The sequence below is a fragment of the Rousettus aegyptiacus genome, unplaced genomic scaffold (assembly GCF_014176215.1).
Source record: "Rousettus aegyptiacus isolate mRouAeg1 unplaced genomic scaffold, mRouAeg1.p scaffold_m13_p_17, whole genome shotgun sequence".
NCBI classification, from domain to species: Eukaryota; Metazoa; Chordata; class Mammalia; order Chiroptera; family Pteropodidae; genus Rousettus; species Rousettus aegyptiacus.
In genome coordinates, this window is record NW_023416292.1 from 37,225,867 (window position 1) to 37,234,037 (window position 8,171).

Here is an 8,171-nt window from a genome sequence, read left to right on the forward strand (position 1 = left end):
ACTAATTTTCAGAATCAAATAACCTATCAGTTTACCTAACACTGCTTGATGTTTGTCATATGGTTAGGGATAACTGTTGGTGAGAAGTAAGGGTTTACCCGACAGAGAGGTTCTCCATGGGTAGCTCCCCAGACGGAGGTGACCTCTTGCTAGCAGTTTGAGCCCAAAAATCTGTTCCAAGGAAACTACAAGTGCATATGGCCATCAAGCCAGGTAGAATGCTCAGGTGACAGATCAGGACTGGAAGCCCCTGGTTGCCTGGCTCATCCAGTTGCAACTGCAAGTTTTTGAACCCAGCCCTGGATCCCAGTAAGCTGGAGGTTGGATAAGTTTCAGGGGTGAAAGCACAAGAATTAAATTCCTGCCTCTGATCATGGCAGGGAGGGGTGGCCACTTCCCAAACACGCACAGGAAAAACTTCACATCCCAGGGATTGAGGTCCCTTTTTTGGAGTCTAACTTCCAGCTACATTTTGGTGTCTGAGACTATGCTGAAGATACAACAGTAAGTAAATGCTGTACTTACCCACTGCAATCTATGGTTTAGTAGGGGTGCGTATGCGTGTATGTGTGTGTGTGTGTGTGTGGGGGGGGGGGTGTTTTCATGAAAAACTCTGCCAACCTAGCTCACACTTGGCTGTTTCAGGCAGGTGCTATGGTAGAAAACAACATTTGCTTGTGGAGCTCAGAAACTCAGGATTAGAATATAAACCTGCAATGTCTCACAGACCATTAATATAAGCTCTTGGGTCCTCAGTTTCCTCCCATGTTAATTACTTCCCATGTTAATTAAAAATTAGTAAGATGATGAGTGAAGTCTGTCCTTTCCTTAAGAGCTGATGATTCCACCCAGAACCATTCTTAGATGTGATGGCACCAGTCTGAGCTGGCTGGCTCCGAGTTCCTTTGGCTGATTGGCCTGGCTAGGGTTGTAGCTCTTTCTTTGACGATTGTTGCCCTGAGCTTTCTTTATTAACCATGAAGCTCATGAAGAATCAGGAGGGTGCTCAGAACAGGCAAGCATGATGAAAATATGAAAAGGGCAGGTTTTGTTGCCCTGAGTGCAAGGCTTCTCTCCTTGAAGAGGTGACAGGCCAGATTCAAAGTGTAGCTCTTACCTGAGAGCCCGGCTCCCCTGAGTGATGGAGAAAATAGCAAAATGACACCAGAGCAATTTAAGTATCTCTATGAACCCTTTCATTTTCTCTTCAACCCCCTGGTATCACAAAATAGACAGCTGGAAAACTTCCATTTTATCCCCCCAAAACAGCTGGGAGTACTTCATAATCATTATGTTTTAATTATATGTATATAATTTTATTAAGAGAAAGACCTTTGCCAAACTAGAGATTCTATTTTGTAGACCAAGTTTTGCCTTATTCCCAGGACATTCAATGTATATACTTAAGAATTAAAATTAGAAAGTAGTGTTTTATTCTGTTCAAGGTTATGTCCTTTAAAAACGATGGAAATACTATGGCCATGCCACCCTGAACAAGCCCGATCCTGTCTGATCTCAGAAGCTAAGCAGGGTCAGGCCTGGCTAGAACTTAGATGGGAGACCACCTAGGAGGATCAGGTACTATAGGCGTGAAAAATAAAAAATAAGGGATTGTAAGCTGACAAGGTCCTTGCAATCTGTGAGGTCAACCAAGGGTTGCCTTGACTGAAAACAAAAACAAAAACAGTGAAAATAGATTTCAATCTTTGGTCCTATATTAATTAGCTGGGGTAATTTTAAGTAGATTACTTTATCATAGCTTTAGTTTTTCTTTTACAAAATATAGATAATATTTTCCTCAATGTGCATTTTGGGTATCAAATGGGAAACAATGTAAAACCTTTAGCACAAGGCCTGGCATGTAGTGAGATATCAAAAATAAAAATTATGTAATTTGATATTTTATTCATTGTTATATATGTATGCCACTGCTCTATGCACTTTGTGGAACGAAAGAGATATGAATTAGTAAGAAAGAGTATTTTCCTTCTATTGTAGTCTTATTTGTCTCTCATTTTTCTTCTGATTTGGAGACGCACGCAACCTTGCGTGTGGAAGGATCTTGTTGGTAGAAGGGGAAAAGTTGGGCAGGGATGGGAGAAGTCATCTCTGTGTAAGGAGTTATCTCTAATCTTGCTCAGGCAGATATAATGTCATTTGATTGATACCTACAAATGGCAGCTTCATTTTCAAGATCAAAATTTAATTATGAAATAAGACATGAAATTGCTGAGAAGGATCTGCAATTTTTAGAGGAGGGGCAGGTTATTAATTATTGGATATTTTTCTCCTTATCCAAACCGTAAGCATCAGTGGAACAGCCAAAAAACTTCAAAGGGAATTTTCCAAGATACAGCAGATTTCAAGTTACGACCATTTAATGCCTCCCAAAGGAGTGGGATGAGGAAGAGAAACATGTCAGGTCAAACACCAGTTGTTTTCAGGTGGGACACATGCTTGGTGCTGCACACGAGTGCTACGAGGGGAGGAGAGGATGCCCGCTGGGCCAGACGAGATTGTCAGGATGGAGAAAATGAATGGATGCCTCAGGAGCATGGCCACTCTGTCTTCACACAAGGCTCAGAAAGTCTGTCACAGGCTTGGCTCAGGCTTACCCTGAATTCTTGGGAAGATTCTTAAAGTCATTCAGATGATAGCTATGATGTCATTTTAATCTATACCTCTTTGACATTCCTATTCTGTAGTCGAGACCACAGGACATGACACTAGAATGCCACATCCCTTAAGTGCCTAGTACACCCCACATCCCACCTCTTTCCACCCATGAGATAACAAGCTCTCCAGATATGGGAAGAATTTCACGAGCCCAGCCAAAATTTCAGAGGTTCAAAGGATGCTCCAGTCACTGGGCTCTTTAATGTGAAGTCTAAAAATGTAACTGATTGACCCATGTATCAGACAAAAATCATGTACAAAACTAGGCACATCAGGTACGACTCTTGAAAGAGCTTCCATCTACCAGTGGAGCTGGGGCTGCTAAGAGACCACCAAAGATTGAGAACTACCCCAGTGTGGGGGTAGCTATTCTTTTTCTAACTGGCGTAAACTGGAGGCTAGTTTGAGACAATTCTTACCTACCTATGCTTATGCTGTGCTTTATCTTCTTTCTTTTAGTCATTTTTATTTCCAGGTTTTACCTACTAGGTGCTATAGCATCAATCCAACAAATACTTATCAAGTGCCTACTATGGGACAGGCACAGAAGTTGTATTATTTATTTGCTCTTGCTTGCACTATAGTATTATATACACTTCTAAAGCTGGGAGGGAAATAGAAGACCATTGAATTTCATTTCTCCCAACTTAACTTCACATTATAACTATGCACTTTATATAGCAAATATAGGCAAAGATCAAGAAAGTCTTGAACAAAAATTATTCCGTTATTTATTCCATTTACTTATTACATTATTTCTTCAAAAAAAGCTATTCTGGATTAATTGTGTCATAAATACTTGCAATGTACATTTGTAGGAACGTGAATGTTATGGAAACACTAACATTAAACCTCAGGAAGCCAAGGACTCCATACATGAAATAAAAGCCCAGACTCTAAATGGCTTGCCCAAGGACTATTGATTATAATTAATTTTCTTTCCATAACTTTCTGACTGAAGTACCTTAGTAAATCAGTTAAACCCTTGAAGATCTTTTGGTGTTTCATTGGCTTTATTTGTGGGATTTTGCTTATTATGTAGACTTTCTTTATGGGTTCCTCCCTGAAAACCTTTCTTGGTTATCTTTTTAAAGTATAAGGAAAAACTGTTGTTTTTGTTTTTTACTAAGGAAGTTGGAGTCATCCAAAATGCTCAGTTTCTATCACTGAAATCAAACCTAGTCAGAAAAGATTTAGCAGTACATGCTGATTATACTGATACAGGGCAATTGTGAATTAGTATTTGACTAGGGAATGGCCTGTATGTCATACGGGTATTATTTCTGAATAATAGAAGTAAATGTACCTTGAAGCTAATTTGAATTCTCCCTCACCCTTGTCATCACTCTGGAGATATCCCGGAATGGCTCTTAGCAAAATAAAACTGCTTTGGAGCCTAAGAATAACTAGAGAACCGAGTGGCTGCTGAAGACTAATGATTTATATACACAGTAAAATTACCTACCTGGAGCTAATAAGATAGAAAAGGAAAATGGAACATGGCTGTTATCATTTCTTTATTATCGAACATTTATATTTTTCAACTTGAGCATAAGAGTGCATAAAACCAAATCGGCTGAACGAAATGCCCCCTCTTTCTACCACTAAAGGTAAAGAAAAATGGCTTTTTTCCCCCCTTCTAAATATGAATCTGTCTTATGGAAGCTCTTGACTTTTTAAAAAATACAAACTGAATCTATGCAGAAGATCAAAAGATGATTTTTACTTCCTTTTTGAACTTTAGTTTTCTCTTCTAAAAAATGGGGACAATATCGTCTATGCGAGATTGTTATGACTATTACTATGGTCATCTATAGAAAGCACTCTGCACAGTACCTGATACATTCTGTATATCAAGTACATGTTAGCTATAATATACTATTATTTCTAAACATACTATTATGTATACTATATAATATACTATTTAATATTAGTATAATTAGTAGATATTAGTATTAGGTAGTTAGTCAGGCATAAGTGACAGGAGCCAAAGCCCAGCTCTATAACCACAGAAACTTCCCTTGAAGACTTTCCTTTAGCACCTCCCAGAAAGATCTCCCTTTTAGGGTTATAGATTACCCCAAATCCTAGAGCACAAAGGCCATAAAAGCTGCAGCTATAAACACATGCGCAGTAAGTACGGCCCATGACTTCGGCCTTGTTCTACCATCATTATAATATCATGACTCTGCTTAAAAGTTCATGATTCTCATTATAACTGGCTGAGTTCTGGGTAAGTACACGCACACTACGTAAGCAAAGAGTTATATAGCAGCCAACTGTCAGTCAAGGTGACCTCACATACGATATCCAGGGCCTCCTATCACAGCCCTTCCCATTTCTGCCAGCTCTCCTGGCTGGAAACCTGCTCCTCCCGTGGGGCATACTGTCTCATCTCCTCACCTCCCAGATCCCACAGGGCTGCAGCCTTCCTTAGTGTGGCCCATCTCCTTCTAAAATGTACTTTCAATAAATTTTACTTTTTCTAAATCTCACCGACCTTTGATTCTTTGCTGCGTTGATGGGGAGGAACCAAGGGACAATAACACACGACGCCACCATCCACTATCCACCTGCTCCTCCTTCTCTATCCCACTGGGGTGGCTCCGGATTTCACACCACCCTGGCGCCGATGTTAGTATATACTAATATACTATTATTTCTCTAAATGAAGCATAGCCCAGTTTTCCTCCCTCCTATCCCTTTCAAGTGTGTTGTAACATACTAACATGGCCTTTACTGTAGCTCGTGTCATGTTATAGTATAGCATTACTACATCTGGGAGTCTAATTCTAGGCAACTGCTTCAATAGAGTGAATTCACATACACCTGAGATTTCCCTTAGTTGAACCCGTAAGTATAGCTCAGACCATTACTTCAGTGCTTTTCTCTGTTCCCAAATCCTTGTTCTGTAAGTTCCAATAAAATCTGAATGAAGAGTTTTGTTTTATGAAGTCAGAACAAAAGGCTTCCTAAAGTTATTAATGAAATAAGTTATAAGTAAAAGATGCCAACAAGAAAAGTGTTAAAATGATTATCTGAAGATATAAACGGTGTGAAAGATACCACTTGTTGATAAAATATGACAAATAGTGGAGGCAAAAAGAAATTCTACAATGACTTTAGAGCGACGCATTTGGATTCTCCAATGGACTGAAGGAGTTAGTGTTATTCCCAAAGTTCAAATGTCCTGTGATCATAAGAAGTGGTCGTTACTTATTCAATGGAAAAATGCTAACAAAGAAAAAAGCCAATGGCACTATTGGTAAACTAGAACTCTCTTTCTCTCCAAAGACAGTCTTCAAGAGATTCTTAAATGAGTTCCACTGTATTTACTCTTATAAGCTAGAGTGGAAGGATATCGTGATGAAATATAGCCCCTCAATAAAACTATGCCCCAAGCTCTTTGCTCTCACCAAATGTCCACAGCCACAGCATGAAAGAATGAGGCTTTTCTATTACTTCACATTTATAATGTGTTTCCCTCATAAAGTTCAAGGAAATAAAATACGACTCAGCTTTGCACTGTGGAAAGCTCAGCATTGGCATTAAGACCTTGTGTTTGCATTTACTGTGTCTTCTGAAAGTCTGAACTAGGCTGGCCAAGAGTGTTTTTATGAGCTTGAATTAGAGTGTTCTCTAGGTGGGAATGCAGGATACAAGCCTCACTTCTTACAGTGTTCAGGTAAATATCTATGTATGTATGCATATAACATGGTTTGGTGTCAGTCTGAGATTTGATTGCATTATCTTTGTTTCTTTCTGAATTGGTGTTATTGCTAAACCTTGAGAAATATTTAGCAGTTCAAATTCCTGTCAAACTGATGAATGCAATCCTCGTTTAATATATTCATTTTATTGACTGCTTATGTTAAGGAATAAGGATTAATTTACTGGCATGTGTACTATGTTAGAAGCTACTAAAACTGGTTTTGTTTTGTTTTTTTCATAGCTTCTGATAGATTTCTAAGTTTTGGTCATAATGACATCAATTTTATTATTATTATAAACAGTTTGAAAATACATATCAATTTATTTCTAAGTAACATTTTTTATATACTTTTCTAGAGAAAAAATATTGGAAAATCAATGACACTGTGAGAGAGAAATTACTGAAAATTTCAGAGAGCATTTAAGTTTACCAATGGCATATCGGTAATTCACTCTGTAACATCCTTGTATACTATATGTCTATTCTACTTATTAGGGCTTGTAATATGTTCCCTAAATTTATGTTGAAGTTCAAACTCCCAGTACTTCAGAATATGACCTTATTTGGATTTTTTCACAAACCAAGCAATGCCAAAAATCCCCAGCAAAGTACCAGAAGCTGGGGCGAGTCATGGAACAAATTCTTCCTCTCTGCTGTCAGATGGTACCAACACCTGCTGACACTTTGATCTTGGACTTCTAGCCTCCAGAACTTTGAGACAATAAGTCTCTATTGTTTAAGCCGCTAAGATTGTGATATTTTGTTATAGAAGCCCTGGAAAACTAGCACATTACACAACCAGTACATACATACCAGGAGAGGCAGAGTCAGTTGTTTAGAGTGATCATGTATTCTAATTAGCCCATCATTAATTTTGCCTGATGGGTTCCCCTGCTTGACCAGTTATTAAATTGTGAATGCCATCCTGTTCCTTCTCTGTCGGGAACAATTTTCATGCAAGATACAAGACCACGGTTGAACTCAGATATTGGCCTTCAGTTTCCAAATTTAAAATGAAGATATTTGAGTCAATGACCTTTGAGTTGTCATGGAATTCTGAAATTCTCTGAGTGTTATAACTGTGGAATAAAAAGAACAAGTATTTCCATATTACAGATAAGAAAAACTGAGACTCAAAGCAATTGAGATATACTAAGGACACATGCATAGCTTGGAAGTGTCAGAAAAGAAATTCAGTATAAGACATACACCTCCAGTGGATTTTTCACTTTGTCACCGTGCCTCCAAAATGGTGATTTGTCATACAAACATTGACTATGCAGTAGAATATAACACTGATATAAAGTAAGACCGGGTCAAGTAGGCTTTTGAATTTATTATCAAGAAAGTGTTAATTTTTTATTATTATTCAAGGATAAGTGTTCCTCAAATACTCTGCAATTGTAAGCTTTATTACAAGGTTGCTGTGTAATGGACATCCTTGAAAAAAAGGAACAGCTCAAGCGGCTGAAAATCAGCGCACTGTATTTAAAGATTACGTCTATGACTGTAAATAGATTCTTGGAGTTCACATTTTATTTGTATGTTTTTATAGCAATCAATAGGAAGCCATCTATAGCATTTAGGTATTTCCATGCTGATTACTATGACAGCTACTGAATCACTCACTGCTAGGGAATTCAGTGTGTTAACGGGTTATATTGGCCGGCTAAACACATCACCTGAATAGAATAGGAAACAACAGTAGAGGGTCAGCGTAAACTAAAAATATAAAAGTCTAGTAGGACAGGGAATAAAAGGGAGATAGAGCCTGTTCCTAAAT

General features: G+C 38.3%; 1 pseudogene; it reads left to right on the top strand.

The window, feature by feature from the left end:
- The first annotated feature begins 1,471 nt into the window (after positions 1-1,471).
- Positions 1,472-1,590, top strand: LOC118613162 (annotated as a pseudogene).
- Positions 1,591-8,171: the final 6,581 nt, after the last annotated feature.